Below are 18,353 nucleotides of genomic sequence, written 5' to 3'. Positions count from 1 at the left end.
GTGGCGCTGGAAAAGCACAGCAGGTCAGGCAGCATCTGAGGAGCAGGAGAGTTGATGTTTCGGGCTTAACCCTTTCATCAGAAATTCCAAAACAGACTCTTCATAAAATGTTGGCGAATGTTGCGAAGGTTGGTAGGGTGGAAGGTGAGGATAAGGTCGGTTCTGTCCTTGTTGCGGTTGGAGGGATGGGGTTTGAGGGTGGAGGTACGGGACATGGATGAGATGCATTGGAGGGCATCTTCAACCACGTGGGAGGGGAAATTTTGGTCTTTAAAGAAGGAGGCCATCTGGTGTGTACTGCAGGGAGCAGGTGCAATGGAAGTGGAGGAATTGGGAATATGGGAGAGCATTTTTGCAGGAGGTAGGGTGGGAGGAGTTTATTAAGACTACCAATGCGGACTGGAATTTTCCACTAGGCACGTGACTCCCTCACTGAAGCCACACCTCAACACGAAGGATGGAGATGGCTTCCTAATGGCAGACTGAGATAGGGCTGGTATTGTAAACTATCAACCCTTTTTCACCACAACCCCATGGTAGTGAATCTGAGTTGCCCAGCCTGTTGAGCTCATCTGGCAACTCTGACTAGTTTTAATATCAACTTGTCAAATATCCTACAGAGGTTGCACACATACATCAGAAGCTCTCATATTGGACAGTGGGCCTGCTAATATGCCATCGCTCGAGAACCTGGGAGCGCCGGGGGCTTGTTTGGACAGTGGGCACACTTTCTTTCCACTAATCATTAAAAAAAGTGCATGAGACATTAGCCCTGCAATTGGTCAAGACATTGAGTTGCTAAACCACATGACTAAAATCCACTTCCATTAGCCACAGTGCAAACTGACGATGGTTTGGACAGAAAAGAAAAATGTCACAATGGTACCGCTGTGAACATTCTGCTGTGATTGAGTTTCAAGTACAGGGTATTGCTGGAAGAGAACAGAGTGAGCATCCAAGTTGTGGAAGTTCTGACATGGCGATGCTTAATCCTGACATTGTACATGACCACTCTGAATATATTTCCCTCAATGAGCATACATTTAAGCCATTAACAAAATAAAATTTCATTAATAATGTGCATGCATAATTTCCTCTGGAATTTTTTTCTTATCTGTGATTCTGAATTTACAATTGAACAGACATTGTTTTATTTTAATGTTTGAATTCTGGAAAATCCTGTTTTAGTCTGGGAAAATCTTTTTATTTTTCTGTTATGTTGATTGCCGGATGAAATGAGAAAAAGACTATTTCAAAAATGTTGATTGTGGAAGGAATTGCAGCACTGGTTAAAATCAAGCTACCAACACTTATGGTGAGTGCTGTTTTACTGTTACTTGCTCAGAGTGAGGAAAGGTTAGTTGCTGGTCAACTGGCAGCACAGAGGTGTGGACAAAATAAGATTTGGTCAGCAACAGATAGCTGATTGGTTTGTGGACTGGTGACCAGCTACCAATGACAAAGGCTTTTGACTGCCATCAACTGTATGATTGGCCTCCACGTAGCTGAACAGCTTATAGGTGTGAATGATAAAGCCAAAACTCTTTGGAGCTCAGGAAGTCAGGGTGGTGTTCCTTTCCTTTGCAGTTAAAAAGTACCTAAAGCCTTAAAGAAGGTAGTTTATTTCCCTCACCAGCTGCAATGAACTGTGGCTTTTAACTAGGAGGTCAAATACTTTGTAATTTGTGAACCAGTCACAATATGCCTCCGATAAGAAAGTGAAACATACCTGAGGAGGAAGAGAGATCAATGAACAGCAAGTCCTGACAATCAAAAGGATATGTCAGCATTCTCAGTGAACAGGAATGTTGAACTCCTTCCCAGTTTTACCCTCTACCTATACCACTATTTTCTTTTCTGTTTGTATGTATATATAGGGGGAATTTGTAAGGGGTTTAGAGTTTTAATGAGTAGAGAGAAACATTAGCAGTTTATTGTTGTTTACTTGTGGACCTTGGAACCTATTAACTTGTGATAAAGAGCAACTCTTGCGAAGCAAAGAAACCTGGTCCTTGTTTTCAGTTCACTTGGCCTAAAAAGACAGGTAAATGAGGGAATTTGCTTTTATTTACTTGTGGGGTGTAGACATCACTGGCCTGCCCTAGTTCCCCTTGAGAAGGTGGTGGTGAGCTGTTGCCTTGAACCACTGTAGTCCACATGCTGTAGGCAGATCCACAATGCCCCTAGGGAGGGAATTCTTGGATTTTCCCTAGCGACAGGAAAAGTACATTTCCAAGTCTGGATGGTGAACGGCTTGCAGGTGGTTAATTAATATGTAATTTTGCATTATTTGATAAAATCTTTGACTTCTGTGACAGCACCAGGAATAGTGAGACCTGATATCCAGGCCTCTACATTTATAGAAGCCGCACAGTATGGAAGCAGGCTTTTCAGCCCATCAAGTTCACATCAACCTTCTGAAGAGTATTCCACCCAGGCCTACACCCCTTACCCTATCACCCTGCATTTCCCATGGCTAACTCACCAACCTGCACATCCCTGAACACTATGGGCAATTTAGCATGGCCAATCCACCTAACCTGCATATGTTTGATCGGTGGGAGGAAACCGGAGCACCTGGAGGAAACCCAGGCACACACCGGGAGAATGTGCAAACTCCACACAGACAATCACCCAAGGTTGGAATCAAACCCAGGTCCCTGATGCTGTGAGACAGCAGTGCTGCCCCTACTGAAGTGAGGCATGACATAAGATCACCAGGGGACTGTGGGTGTGAGCATATGTTGTAGTGTGGAATTGGAGAAAGAACTCTCCTGTTCTGTTGTACTAAAGTACTTGCATTTCCATCCAACCTTTACTTTTTGAGTTCAGAGATTATTTGTGCCTGTCGAAAAAGCAACTTATTCCCTCATTAGTGTTAGTTCTATGACAAAGCTAGAAAGGTATATATTCAGTTGACTCACTCACCAGGTTACACAACAGAGAGTGGATTTATTCTGTAGTCATCAAGGTGCAGCAGATTTTCTGAGCATTCTGAAAAGGTTATTTAAACAATGGTTAGATTCTATTTTTGAAAGAGTTAATCACTTTAATTCTTGGTGGTGTTTGATGGGGAAGCAGGGAGTGAGGTAGTAGGGTGCGTTGAAAACTTACCTGCCATATTAAAAATAGTTGGCTCAGGCTGTTTCTTCTTTTATGTACCACCTGATGGAAATCATGCCAGCTATGACTCTCTGTCAGGATATGGCAGGTAGCAAGGTCAGCTATCGGAGTTGTATGACAGGGGACCTGCTTGTGGGAAGCTCAGGGTGGACTTCGTAGAGGAGAAACAAAACTTTCTTTGTGATCCCCTGCTTCTCCTGACTCCACAAAAAAAAGCTTAGAACATAGAACATAGAACATAGAACAATACAGCACAGAACAGGCCCTTCGGCCCACGATGTTGTGCCGAACTTCTAACCTAGATTAAGCACCCATCCATGTACCTATCCAAATGCCGCTTAAAGGTCGCCAATGAATCTGACTCTACCACTCCCTCGGGCAGCGCATTCCATGCCCCCACCACTCTCTGGGTAAAGAACCCACCCCTGACATCTCCCCTATACCTTCCACCCTTCACCTTAAATTTATGTCCCCTTGTAACACTCTGTTGTACCCGGGGAAAAAGTTTCTGACTGTCTACTCTATCTATTCCTCTGATCATCTTATAAACCTCTATCAAGTCACCCCTCATCCTTCGCCGTTCCAACGAGAAAAGGCCGAGAACTCTCAACCTATCCTCGTACGACCTACTCTCCATTCCAGGCAACATCCTGGTAAATCTTCTCTGCACCCTCTCCAAAGCTTCCACATCTTTCCTAAAGTGAGGCGACCAGAACTGCACACAGTACTCCAAATGTGGCCTAACCAAAGTCCTGTACAGCTGCAACATCACCTCACGACTCTTGAATTCAATCCCTCTGCTAATGAACGATAATACTCCATAGGCCTTCTTACAAACTCTATCCACCTGAGTGGCAACCTTCAAAGATCTATGTACATAGACCCCAAGATCCCTCTGTTCCTCCACCTAACCAAGAACCCTACCATTAACCCTGTATTCCGCATTCTTATTTGTTCTTCCAAAATGGACAACCTCACACTTGGCAGGGTTGAACTCCATCTGCCACTCCTCAGCCCAGCTCTGCATCATATCTAAGTCCCTCTGCAGCCGACAACAGCCCTCCTCACTGTCCACAACTCCACCTATCTTTGTATCATCTGCAAATTTACTGACCCACCCTTCAACTCCCTCCTCTAAGTCATTAATAAAAATTACAAACAGCAGAGGACCCAGAACTGATCCCTGCGGAACTCCACTTGTAACTGGACTCCATGCTGAATATTTACCATCTACTACCACTCTCTGACTTCGACCGGTTAGCCAGTTTTCTATCCAATTGGCCAAATTTCCCTCTATCCCATGCCTCCTGACTTTCCGCATAAGCCTACCATGGGGAACCTTATCAAATGCCTTACTAAAATCCATGTACACTACATCCACTGCTCTACCCTCATCCACATGCTTGGTCACCACCTCGAAGAATTCAATAAGACTTGTAAGGCAAGACCTACCCTTCACAAATCCGTGCTGGCTGTCCCTAATCAAGCAGTGTCTTTCCAGATACTCGTAAATCCTATCCCTCAGTACCCTTTCCATTACTTTGCCTACCACAGAAGTAAGACTAACTGGCCTGTAATTCCCGGGGTTATCCCTATTCCCTTTTTTGAACAGGGGCACAACATTCGCTACTCTCCAGTCCCCTGGTACCACCCCAGTTGCCAGTGAAGACGAGAAGATAATTGCCAACGGTACTGCAATTTCCTCTCTTGCTTCCCACATAATCCTAGGATATATCCCGTCAGGCCCGGGGGACTTGTCTATCCTCAAGTTGTTCAAAATGTCCAACACATCTTCCTTCCTAACAGGTATCTCTTCTAGCTTATCAGTCCATTTCACACTCTCCTCTTCAACAATACGGTCCCTCTCATTCGTAAATACTGAAGAGAAGTACTTGTTCAAGACCTCTCCTATCTCTTCCGACTCAATACACAGTCTCCCACCACTGTCCTTGATCGGACCTACCCTCGTTCTCGTCATTCTCAGGTTTCTCACATACGCATAGAATGCCTTGGGGTTATCCTTGATCCTTTCCGCCAGGGATTTTTCATGCCCTCTCTTAGCTCTCCTAATCCCTTTCTTCAGGTCCCTTCTGGCTATCCTGTATCCCTCCACTGCTCTGTCTGAACCTTGTTTCCTCAACCTTATGTAAGCCTTCTTCTTCCTCTTTACTAGACATTCAACCTCCCTCGTCAACCAAGGCTCCCTCACACGACCATTTCTTTCCTGCCTGATCGGTACATACATATCAAGGACACGTCGTATCTGCTCCTTGAAAAAGTCCCACATTTCCACCACATCCTTCCCTGACAGCCTATGCTCCCAACGTATGCTCCTCAAATCCTGTCTTACAGCATCGTAATTTCCCTTCCCCCAATTGTAAAAACTTCCTTGTTGTGCGCACCTATCTCTCTCCATAACCAAGGTGAAAGTCACAGAATTGTGGTCGCCATCACCAAAATGTTCACCCACTAACAAGCCCACCACTTGTCCCGGTTCGTTACCGAGTACCAAATCCAATATGGCCTCCCCTCTGGTTGGACAATCTACATACTGCGTTAGAAAAGCTTCCTGGACACACTGCACAAACACCGCCCCATCCAATCTACTTGATCTAAAGAGCTTCCAATCAATATTTGGGAAGTTGAAGTCGCCCATGACTACGACCCTGTGGCTTCTGCACCTTTCCAAAATCTGTTTCCCAATCTGTTTCTCCACATCTCTGCTGCTATTGGGGGGCCTATAATAAACACCCAACAAGGTGACTGCACCTTTCCTATTTCTGACTTCAGCCCATACTACCTCCAGAGGCAGATCCCCCTCAAACTTCCTTTCTGCAGCCGTTATACCATTTCTAATTAGCAATGCCACCCCCCCTCCTTTTTTACCACCCTCCCTAATCTTACTGAAACATCTGTAACCAGGAACCTCCAACAGCCATTCCTGTCCCTCATCTATCCATGTTTCCGTGATGGCCACAACATCGTAGTCCCAGGTACCGATCCACGCCTTAAGTTCACCCACCTTATTTCTGATACTCCTTGCATTGAAGTATACGCACTTGAGCCCATCTCTGTGTCCGCAAGTAGTCCCTGTCAGTGCTACCTTCTCCACAGCCTCCCTACAGTCTTGGACATCCTGACACACAGCTAGCTTACTTGCTGGACTACAAGTCCGGATCCCATCCCCCTGCCAAATTAGTTTAAACCCCCCCGAAGAGTGCTAGCAAACCTACCCCCCAGGATATTGGTGCCCTTCTGGTTCAGGTGCAACCCGTCCTGTTTATACAGGTCCCACCTTCCCCAGAATGCAGTCCAATTGTCCAAATATCTGAAGCCCTCCCTCCTACACCATCCTTGCAGCCACGTGTTCAACTGCACTCTCTCCCTATTCTTTGCCTCTCTGTCACGTGGCACCGGCAACAACCCAGAGATGACGACTCTGTCTGTCCTAGCTTTTAGCTTCCAGCCTAACTCCTTGAGCTCTTGAATGACCTCCCCACCCCTCTTCCTACCTATGTCGTTGGTGCCAATGTGTACCACGACTTCTGGCTGCACACCCTCCCCCTTAAGGATTCTGAAGACACGGTCCGAGACGTCTCGGACCCTAGCACCTGGGAGGCAACAAACCATCCGAGAGTCTCGCCCATGTCCACAGAACCGCCTGTCCGTCCCTCTAACTAGAGAGTCCCCTATAACTAGCGCTCTCCTCTTCTCCCCCTTTCCCTTCTGAATCTCAGAGCCACAGACCCCTTCACTGCAGCTTACACCTGCAAGGCTGTCCCCCCCAACAGTTTCCAAAGCTGCATACTTATTTTTTAGGGGAACGACCACAGGGGAACCCTGCACTGCCTGTTTCTTCCCCTTCCCACCTCTAACTGTTACCCAGCTACCTCTGTTCTCTGGCGTAACTACGTCCCTGTAGCTTCTATCGATCACCCTCTCAGCCTCTCGAATAATCCTCAGCTCATCCAGCTCCAGTTCCAGTTCCCTAACTCGTTCAGTGAGGATCAGGATCTGACTGCATTTCCTGCACACGAAGTCGGCAGGAGTATCGGTGGTCACCCCTACCTCAAACATCTTGCAGGAGGAACATTCCACCGCCTGCGCTGCCATGACTGTACACTGTCTCCAAAAACATAATCATAAACAAAAGCTTATACATAATCATTTAGTAGAACAGGACTCAAGTACTGCTGAAAAAACATACATTTTATCTTGCACTGATCAGGACTTTTGCAAGAAATGCCAGTGCAAAGGGAGAACATCTTTTACAATTTTGTTTTAATCAACCTGTTCAGACAGGCCATGACACACATCTGTGGCTCATTGGATGTTGAGTCCAACAACCTGGCTCAATGGTAGGGACACTACCACTGTGTGACAAACGCTCCTAAATTACCATTTTTACCGTATGAGAGCAGAATACTGATTGGTTAGCAAGTGAATTCTCATTGGTAGGGACATTGCCATTGAGAATGCACCTATTAATAATGATTGACAGTTAACTGTCAAGTGTTTAAATTTTAAACCAGGTAGGTTGACTCTGATTAGTCAATGTTTTCCCTGAGAAATGTAGCAGAGAATGATTGTCACCTGTGTCATAGAGTTGAAACAGACACGGTCTGTGTACAAGTACAACGTAAAAGAACTTATCCACTTTGGACCTCTTCTAACCTTGGATTTTCTTCCAATTACTTTGACCTCAAGAAAAAGTGAAAGTGGCTCTGATCACTCTTAAAATTACAGTTATTGACGACATGTATATACAAAGGGGTATACCATAGGCATTTAGTGATGTTCTTGCTCCCTGTTTAGTAGAGCTTCTTAAAATTTGGAGTTTTACAATTTTTCTTTAAACTTTATTGTCACATGTACTCAAGTACAAAAGTACAAGGAGCGCACCGAAAAATTTTCAATTTCGCCACATATGGCGCCATTTTGGGTACATGAACCTAGATACAAAAACTTAAGAACAAGATCAGTAGAAACAAGAGATAATGTTAAAACTGAGATCATAGATTCATTCGCCAAGGTGGTGTGTTTTTCTGCAGACATTTCCTCACCTCACTAGTTGATATCGTCAATGTATCTTTGTTGTAGTGTTGGTGATCTGTCATGCCTGGTATTTATGTGCCTCTGTTTTTTGGTACTTCCAAGTGGTTTGTATAATGAGTCCAGCTCAATGTGTTTATTGATTGAGTTCCAGTTGGAGTGCCAAGCTTCAAAGAATTGTTTTACATGTCTCTGTTGTGCCTGTGCTAGGTTGGTTGCATTGTCCCAGTTGAATTTGTGTCCTTTGTTGTTTGTGTGGTTGGAAATGAGAATGTGCTGGTCATGTCTGGCAGAGGCAAGCTGATGTTTGTGCACTCGTACGGTCAGTTTTCTTCCTGCTTGCCCAATGTAGTGTTTTTCACAGTCTTTGCTGGGTATCTTGTAGATAACGTTCATCCTGTTGGACGTTTGTATCTGATCTTTAACCTTTGTGAGGAGCTGGCGGAAGGTGTTTACTGGTTTATGGGCTACTAAGATTCCCAGAGGTCTGAGCAGTTGGGTAGTCATTTCTGATATGTTTTTGATGTACGGTATGGTCACTGTTGTGTCTGGTCAGTAAACACCTTTTACCAGCTCCTCCCAAAGGTTAAAGACCTTTCTTATGTGCCATGCTAGAATCGCACTTGTTCAATTTCCTCCTGTTTGGCACACTTTCCCTGCCCTTACTCAATCTCCCCTGCTCTCATCATTGCTGCGGATGTCAGGCAAAACTCTGTCGCCACGTTGGGCTCGCTCTGTGATCCCAGACTTCCAAAGTCCCAATCTGAAATTCTGGCAAGTAAGAAACCTAGGTGCTTTAAAGAGCCCATGGGCTCATTTTCAGGTGAGTAGTGTTTAACTTGACCTACAGTTTATGAGCGTTCACGTCAGAAATTTCAGACCTGCTCAATTATTTTCACGAGTTTCAATTCACTTGGAACTAATCCTTTGACTGCACATGAATAATTGACAGGAGATCCCGACAGTAACTGGACATTGCAAAGTGTGGAGTTGAGTGTTATGGAACTCTCAGATTTGTTTGCAGTTCATATTGAATTTGTTTTAAGCATGCAGTCCTTTTAAATTGTTTTGCAAAGCTGCATTCATCGAACAAAGTAGGGTGACTTGTTCACATCTTGCATGTAAAATTTCAGTTTAGGAGAAGTACAAACCTCTACATCTAGGAAGCTTCCTAAGTTTGATTTGCTGAGTTGATTGATCTCAGGCAGAGCATCAGACTTGACATTGGAATTGTCCGGAGTATCTTGGAAGTTTTTCCAAGCCATAATTCAGCAGTTACTGGAAAGAGTAGGTAGAAATTAGGTGCGAAGAGATTTGGAACTGAGACAAACATTCATTATAAGAAACTACAGAATACTTACATTTACCACATTTCAAAGGACTTCAGACAGGATTGATTTGAAGTGCAGTGATTATTATTAGGGGAAACAGTGTAGCACCATCCCCTCAATAATCAATATTAGATTGCTATTCAATGAAAGATGAGGATAAACATTAGGGATTTGTGTGAATTATGATGTGCTTTGGAGGACTATATGTCATGACAGCCTTCTTGAATGGAAGACTATGCCTTCTGGTTGACACAGAGAGACCCTGCTAGGGAGCTGAGTTGACTTGCAGATGACAGGGTCTGATGTTTCCACTCATGATGCTGTATGTTTAACATTTTTACAGCTTCTCTTCTGTTCTCAGGAGGAGCTCTCCTCGGTATGGCACAGAGGTTCCACAGCAGGGATCTGACAGGAAGAATCGAGAATGAAAAGCGATTTAATGGTTACTGTGGCAAGTTGTATTAGCCACGTGATAGATCAAAGAAATCAAAACACATCCACCTGGGAGCACTGCATATAAATTTAATGAGTCATTTACAGTGCAACATAAATATCACAGATTACTCCATTCAGCAAGGATGCCAATATTATGCTCACCCCATACACACTTTTATCCATAATCTTTCACTGCTTTCAGTTGAATAACTAGCTGACATTTGAGACTTCAAGGTTTATTGCTGCGTCAGTTTTATGTCCTGCACATCATATGGTACAAAGGCAATAATTCAATCATAGTTCATACTGTCTGTTTTTGTACATGTCTGTCAAATTCTGTTCATATAAATTCGTAAACAGTGCCAGTCAGAGTAGAAAAGTTGATTTTTGAAAGGATGGGTTGTGCTAATGTTGAATGAGTTTGCACTTGCTTGTGTAAGGTCTTGGATAGTATTGAAACTATCAATAAGACACAGAGATAAACAAATGTTTGTCCATGTTCAGTACCGTATCTGCTTGCCATCTAAAAAAATTGCAAATGCCACACTTACAATAATGGGGAATTTCACAAGGTTCTGCTGGCACGGAGTGTTACCACCAGAGAGGGCAGGAGTGTGATATTGAGCTGAGTGTTTGTGGAGGTGGGAGGGAAACAGGAGAATAGGGCAAGTTGCATCAGGATGTCTTGGGACTGTCCAAGTAGGGGATGCTGGGAAAAATGTACACTCGATGGAGCTGGTCAGCCAATTAGGACAGTTACTGTGGAGTCATTTTGAGAAGGTGAGCCAATTAACTGCAGTCAGACCTGCCTCCTCCCCTCTACCTGCTACCTATTTCCCAGCTGTGTGTGTGTGTGGAGGCCTGAAAACTGCTTGAAATGTCCCCTGGTGGTGAGAACCAGATGAACCTGCACTGGAGGCACCAACAGCACAAGAGTCTATAATCCTGGCCAAAACCAGGCATTTGCCATCCACACTGAAATCTACTAGGTCTGGGCCTCCTCAGCATGGTGTAAATTGTGTTGTCAATGACCATTTATAAAGTAGATTTAATGTTACCCTGTTTAAATGCCAACTATGGCTACAATATGGCAAAATAAGAAATCTAATTCACCAGATAATTTGCCCATCCTGGTACATTAATGCTAATTGTCATTAATTGTAAGATGGCAGTGTGGCTAAAGTGCAGCTGATGTTCAACATTTATCAGTGGCAACTGAATCTTTTAGCCTTTTCAGCTCACATCACCTAAAACACCAGAGTATTGTCTCGGTAGGAAAAACCCAATCTTAAAAATGAGTGTGATTAAAACTAATCTCCTAAAACCAATTAAGTTTTCCAATTTCTTATCAAAATGCTTTCCTCCCACTAAACACGCTGATACTGCTGTTGAATCTTACTCTATCGCCAAGAGCCTGTCTCCAATTCCACATGGGATGTGCCATCTGCCCTGTGTTCATCACCTACTGTGTTAGGCATGTCAACGGAGGTGATTGAAAATCCTCTGCAAAATGTTTCTGTCCTTCTTAGAAGAGGAAAAATGTATGTACCTTCGAATCTGAAATACAAACTAAAACCATTAAGACCAATTCTGGTGAAAGACCTCACTGAAACCACTAATCTCTCTTTTCAGTCATTGGTAGATTTGCTGTGTGAGAAAGCTGATTAAATATTTTAGTTTGCTGCTGCAGTTCACTTTTCCTTCATGATAAATAGGCAGCCAGATTAGTGAACAACATTCTGAGTAGAAGCTGTGGCAAGTGAACATAGCTTCACCTGAAACAAACACAGAAATTGCTGGAGAAACTCAGTAGGTCTGCCAGCATCTGTGGGGAAAGGAACAGAGTTAACATTTTGTGTCCAGTATGACTTCTACAGAACTGAAGAAGTCATATTGGACTTGAAACATTAACTGTTTCTCCCTGCACAGATACGTTTAGACCTGCAGAGTTTCTCCAGCATTTTCTGTGTTTTTTTTTTCAGAATTCCAGCACCTTCAGTATAAAAACCAAAGAAACATTCAACACAGGAACAGGCCCTTTGGCCCACCTAGCCTGTGCTGATACAATGACACTTTCTAAACTGCTCCCCCTGAGCTTTTGCCAGCTGTACTGGAGAAGGAGTAGCATTACTTAGTGAGAAGCAGCTGTATCATCCTAGCTGTCCTCATTAAACTCATTGATCAACTGGCAAGCGGCGAGGGTGACACAGGCATTTTACTTAAGTTAGATCCAGGAAAGGTAATTGAAAGAATTAGGCCAGAGACAAATATGTCACAAGTCAGTTTCTAAAGTATTTTGCAAATATGTGCATGAGGAGAACGCAGACTGATTGAGAATTAAACAGCCAGTTAACTCCAACTAAAGCTTCTATTGTTTATGGGTGCACGGAATCATTGATCTTATGTGCAGCCATTTGGGAAAAGTTTTGAACTAATTGGTGAGAATTCTCACTTCTTCTGCACAATCTCCAAATAACCAACAAAAAGAAGTATGCCATATATCTATATTATATGTAAGCCTCACAATCATAAGCAAAACATAAGTACAATTGCCGAAAGCAAGAATGCACGGTGCATTCAGTCCTGCTTTAATTAGCGTTTCCTCTTGCGTATTGTTTAATCTCTGTACTACTGAGTAGACAGGGAGATCTCCCTTTGTTCTTAATATATGCTTAATGAGCAGCTGTCACTGGAGGCATATTAAGCTGGAGGACCTATATTGCAAGTGTGAACAATAGTGACCTGATTGAATGTATTGTGTAGGGCTACAATTCACCTATTTGGTTAATGTGGCCTATCAATTGGAATTTTATGTTTACAATCTAGCATTCTAGGTATTACCATTTTGATAGACCAATCATAAGAATATCACAAGTAATTTGCTAACCACAATGTTCTATACGCTGCATCCACAATGTTCATCTAACGAAAGCTCTCATGGTGCTGACATGCAACATGTTAAGGCTGGTTTGCAGGAATCAAAATTTAGACTTTTATGAGAAAAGTCCATTTCAATGATGAATTCAATACTGACTGCAACTCCCTTTGTAAAATGACTTTGTGCTATTAATAAGGGAACCCCAGACTGTTTGTTCCTTCTTTTGCATTGAGACCATTTCCTTTTGCAGAAACAAGGTTGATAAATAATTGGTATCTGACACATTTATTTGTGACTATGGAAATAACCAGCTGTGCTTTCAGTCAGGAGAGAGACTTCCAATTATCTATCTTTTCTTCTGCTCAATGAATTTGTTAACTCCTTCATGGGCAAATGGTTTAACGGGAAATCTGAATATCTCTTTCCTCTCTATGTTGCCATTGCTCAGGCTTCACTGTGGGTATTGGCAGGTCAATAGTGCATAATCATAAGTTATAGGTTCTGGATGTAGGTTTGCTCATTGAGCTGGAAGGTTCATTTCCAGATATTTTGTCATCTGACTAGTTAACATCTTCAGTGGGCCTCCAGGCAAAGCACTGCTGATAATTCCTGCTTCCTCTTTTTTCCCAAAGAAACCCAGTCATATAAATAGAAAGCAGGAGTTATCAGCAGTGCTTCGCCTGGAAGCGCACTGAAGATGTTACCTAGTAAGGTGACGAAACATCTGGAAATGAACCTTCCAGCTCAGTGAGCAAAGCTACTTCCAGAATCTCAACCTGAGCTACACATCTTCTCCAAACCAATAACTTATAGGAGCAGAATTGACCATTCAGCCCATCACATCTGTTCTGCCATTCAAATATGATTGATATGGTTCTCAACACTATTCTCCTGCCTTCTCCCCATAATCCTTGATCCCCTTACCAATCGAGAACATATCTATCTTTGTCTAAAATACATTCAATGACTTGGCCTCCACAGCCCTCTGTCGCAATGAGTTCCATCGATGCACCACCCTCCAGAAATTCCTCCTCAGTTCAGTTCTAAAGGGTCATCCATTCACTCTGAGGCTATGCCCTCAGGTCCTAGTCTCTCCTACTAGCGGAAACATCTTTATCATATCCCCTTTATCCAGGTCTCTCAGTATTCTGTAAGTTACAATCAAATATCATCTCATCCTTCTAAACTCCATTGAGTGCCAACCCGCAATCCTCAGCTGTTCCATATATGACAATCTCTTCATTATCCAGCAACAGTATTTTAAAGCTCCTTTGGAATTCACCACCTCCCCACCACCCCCCCCCCCCCCCCCCCCTCGCCCTCAACCCACCTCCAATGCTAACACACTCTTCCTTATATACAGGGCCCAAAACTGCTCACAGTATTCCAAAAGTGGTCAAGCAACAGTGGGGATCATGAGGGCTGTAACCTCACCACAATCACCAACAGCAATGCTCAGAGGGTAGTGATCAGGAACAGGGACCCTGTCTGACTCTATGCTTCCAAACCGAGAGATGCTGTAGCCAATTGCTGCTCCAGCTGATGTACAACATGACAGAACTGGTTAAAATTCATCTGAAATTCTTAGTTACTACTTATGTAAAAGTAGAGTGAAAATTGTCACGTTAATGGATATAATAATTGAGCTGACCTATAAATAGGGAAAGATGATTAATAATGAAATTGTGGTACTGCATATTATTTAAAGACAAAAATCTCTATCTCTAATTAAAAGAAGTGATGGCCTAATGGTACCTAGACCTCTTAATTCAGAGATCCAGATAATGTTCGGGGCACCTAGTTTCAAATGCTACCAAAACAGATCATGGAGATTGAATTCAATATAACTCTGAATATCTCTTTCCTTCTCCATGTTGCCATTACTCAGGCTTCACTCTGGGTATAGACAGGTCAATAGAGCATAACCATAAGTTATAGAAGCAGAATTGACCATTCAGCCCATCACATCTGTTCTGCCATTCAGTCTGTTGATGACCATGAAGCCACTTCTCATTGTTGGGACAAGAAAGCCATCTGGTTCACTAATTCCGTTTAGGGCAGGTAGCTGTCATCCTTACCCAATCTGGCCAATTTGTGATTCCAGACCTCCAGTGAAAATAGGGTTGGATAATAAATGCTGGCCTCGTCAGCATTGCTCATGTCTTGCAGATGCGTAAAAAAAATCACATTCCCTAATAATCAGAGGCCTAGACCATAAGCTCTGCAGTTTCCTTCTTAAACCTCCAGGGATGTTTTATGATGTTGAATGCACATGCATTATGCATTGTTATTATGTGGCATAACTTTGGAAGAAAGTTGATGGTTGTGTGTGATATATGCAGTATCTTCAGCTGTCTGGTGGCTTCTGGCAAAGGAACTTCCGAAATGGCTCAGAGTGGACAGATGGCTTTGCATCTGTTTGCTTGTATCACCAGTCTCTCAAGTAAAGGTTAAGAAGGCTTTAGCGCATTTCTTGACCTCAGACATTGTCTCAAAGATGCACACCTGAGAGCCATGCAGTGAGCTGCCCTGTTGCCATTGACATCACCATCAAATAATGTGTGATGATATGGAAAAGAGATAAACTTCCAATTCAAGCTCTATTCTGAATTTCATCCTTTTTTGTGTTGATTGTGAGGTAAATTATCTGGTAATTAACATACTACTGTGGGGATTTGATTGCATGCCAAACTTGCTTCATTGTAATTAAGGCTTTTCGAGTGATTTGGCAGTGCCATAAGTGAATGTAGCAAGTCAGTGCCCTGCAGAAGATTCCGTTGTTGCCCTCCATATGGTCAATAATTGTGCTCATCTTCTCCATTATGTCTCTCACTGCAGGAGATTTTTCTGTACACTGTGTGAACAAAATCACAATGCTGTTATTTATGTGTGAAAAGGAATGGCCATTTCTTTCTGATCCTAGTCTGGCATACCCTAGGCATAGACCTTTCCCTTAACAGGCTCTGGCATCTGGAAAATGGTCATGGAAATCCCTCAGATGCTTCTGAGGGAATTATAGGAATCTGGGGCAAATGTAAAAAGGCCAGTTACAGGACAATGTCATGTTTAAGAGTAACTGACAACATTTTTGTCTCACAGTTATCAGTATCAAGCTCATAACCTCCAATCTACCTTTTGAATCAAAATCTTGACAATTTCTTTATTAAATGCTTCACTCAATATCACATCCAAAGTTCTTTGTGTTAGGTGTCACTCCTTTGCAGATTCCAAAGAGAATTATGCTAAAATTGAGAGTAAACAATAACCTATAGTTCATTGAAGGTAAAGCTTTTTGGGATATTCTGAGGTAATGGAAGATGGTCTATGAATGCAAACCTTATAACTAACACATGATGAAGTAAAGAGCCTGTAGAAGGAGCATTTGTTACAAGGTAAGCAGTATATTCTTAAACAGCCTTCTGCAATCATTAAGCACTTTCTGTGGCTTGATTGTTTTGGTAACATTTATGAAGAAGCTGTGTTTTTCATTTGAAGGATTAATTATTAGTAGTGACTTGTATTAGTTTTGAGTAGAGTTTCTGTGAATCTCAGTGCGAAAGGTTCTCCTGATAGAAAACTCTTGCTTTCTCTCTGAGGAATTACCTTTCCATCTGTGTTTTTGTTTCTTTCCATTCTGTTCACAGACTAACTTCTTCCAAGTATGAGATCTAAGCTTAATTTATTCCTTGAATTTCTATTGTCGAATATAGGTGCCATGCAGCTGAATTCAAGCAGAATTAAATGATCAGTGTGCCTGTGAAAAGACATACACAGGAATCACACATAAAGGTGATACTATTGTAACACCCAAGTGAATAAAGTGTGTATGGAACCGGGGGAAGGTCAGTAAACTGGCAAAGATTATAATTAGCTATTTGTAGGGTAGTACAGTCAAAGCCACTTAACTGGATGTAGCTGGGTGATAAATTGATCTTGAACAGCTAGCAAGGTGGGCTATTTAGTACCAGTTGTATTCATTTGGTGATGTTGCCATAAGCTTCAAGCCATCTGCAGTATTTTCAATTCCACTGTAATGTGTGCAGTTTAGTTTTGGCATGGAGGCAACAGAAGACAAGCACGGCTTTGTCCTGTGCCTGGCCTTTTTGCATTGGCCAAAGATTTCTAGAACTCCCTCAGAAGCATCTTAGGGATTTCCATGACCATTTTCCAGATTGGGACTAGATTGGGACAATATTCCCCTGGCAACAAAGAGCATGTGAATGGTTCCTCTGGAAGGATTATGACTATTGTGTGTGTCTCTGAAAGGACTTCCTCAGCCACGGAAAATAGTCCATTCAGAAGAAAGCGGTCAGAATTATCCCTGCTATGAGTGGTGAATCTGTGGAACTCACAGTTTCAGAAGACCATGGAGATAAGTCATTGATGGCTTTTAAGACAGAGATAGATAGGTTCTTGATTAGTAATGGAATCAAGGATTATGGGGAGAAAGCAGTTGAATGAGATTGAGAAAAATATCAGCCATGATCTAATAGTGGAGCAGACTCAATGACTCAAAGGGATTACTTCTGTTTCTATATCTTATGGACAACATTGTTTCTAAGCAACTGGTTTGCTTATTCTTGAGGTTAGTTTCAATTGTTGCAAATTCCTGAATTTAGAGGATGCCAGGTTCTCTTTCCTCCCAAATCTGTTGCATGGCATATTGATGTGGTCAAAATCCCACCAATATTAAATTGAATACCATTGGGGTGTCGGGCTTTGTTGTATTGCATCTATTGAATTGCTTGTGACAATGAAACATGGTCCACTGATGGATTTTACAAAATTCTACCGAGGAGAGACTGGAGACTATCAGATAGCACTTGTATTCATGGTCAGGGAGTTTTGGAAATGTTCTTTCTATCATTGGTGCTTAGGAATGTTTTCGTTAAGAAGAGGAGTTTTAACCATTTGACCTTGACCTGCAGATGTCCCAGTGGCTTCATAAAAGGTTCTCCTGTTATCATTGACAGTGTATTTTTGGATGTCTCAGGCTTTTACTTCCCATCATGCCTTCTGAATTTATCTTTGAACATCAACCTTGAGCTGTTGTAATACTGCCTTCTTGACTTACGACCTGTGGAAATGGCCTCTTTTCACTCTAGAAGGTTTTGTTTGCTGCATACTTTTCATTGAACTTGTCCTGTGGAGTGTGCACATCCTCCCTTGGTCTGCATGGATTTCCTCTCAGTGCTCCAGTCCACATTCCGGGCTCTCTATGATTCTATGATGATGAAGATGTTCAAACCCATTTTCTTCTGGGTTTATCTCCTGCTTCCAAGACCTATGCCCTATCTGTATATGGACTGAGCTCAACTGCCTGCAGCAGAGCCTTCCTACTTAAATAAAGGTGATGAACACAGAAAATAATGGAGAACCTCAACCAGTCATAAAAAAAGTTAATGTTTCACGTCGTGTCTGACTCTTCATCTTCAGTTCTGAAAGACCGGGAAGACAGTTCACTGGTTTCTGTTCATTGGGTTCCTGGGATGACTCCTGTCCTAGCAGAACACTGCTACTCCAACCTCTTCTCC

General features: G+C 42.7%; 1 protein-coding gene across 1 annotated transcript in view; it reads left to right on the top strand.

The window, feature by feature from the left end:
- LOC140483647 (copine-9-like) overlaps positions 1-18,353 on the top strand; it is a 404,134-nt gene that overhangs the window by 193,464 nt on the left and 192,317 nt on the right. The window lies entirely within an intron of this gene.

Source organism: Chiloscyllium punctatum, chromosome 12, assembly GCF_047496795.1.
Source record: "Chiloscyllium punctatum isolate Juve2018m chromosome 12, sChiPun1.3, whole genome shotgun sequence".
Lineage (NCBI taxonomy): Eukaryota > Metazoa > Chordata > Chondrichthyes > Orectolobiformes > Hemiscylliidae > Chiloscyllium > Chiloscyllium punctatum.
Note: the sequence above shows the minus strand (reverse complement) of the source record. Positions and strands in the feature narration are given on the sequence as shown.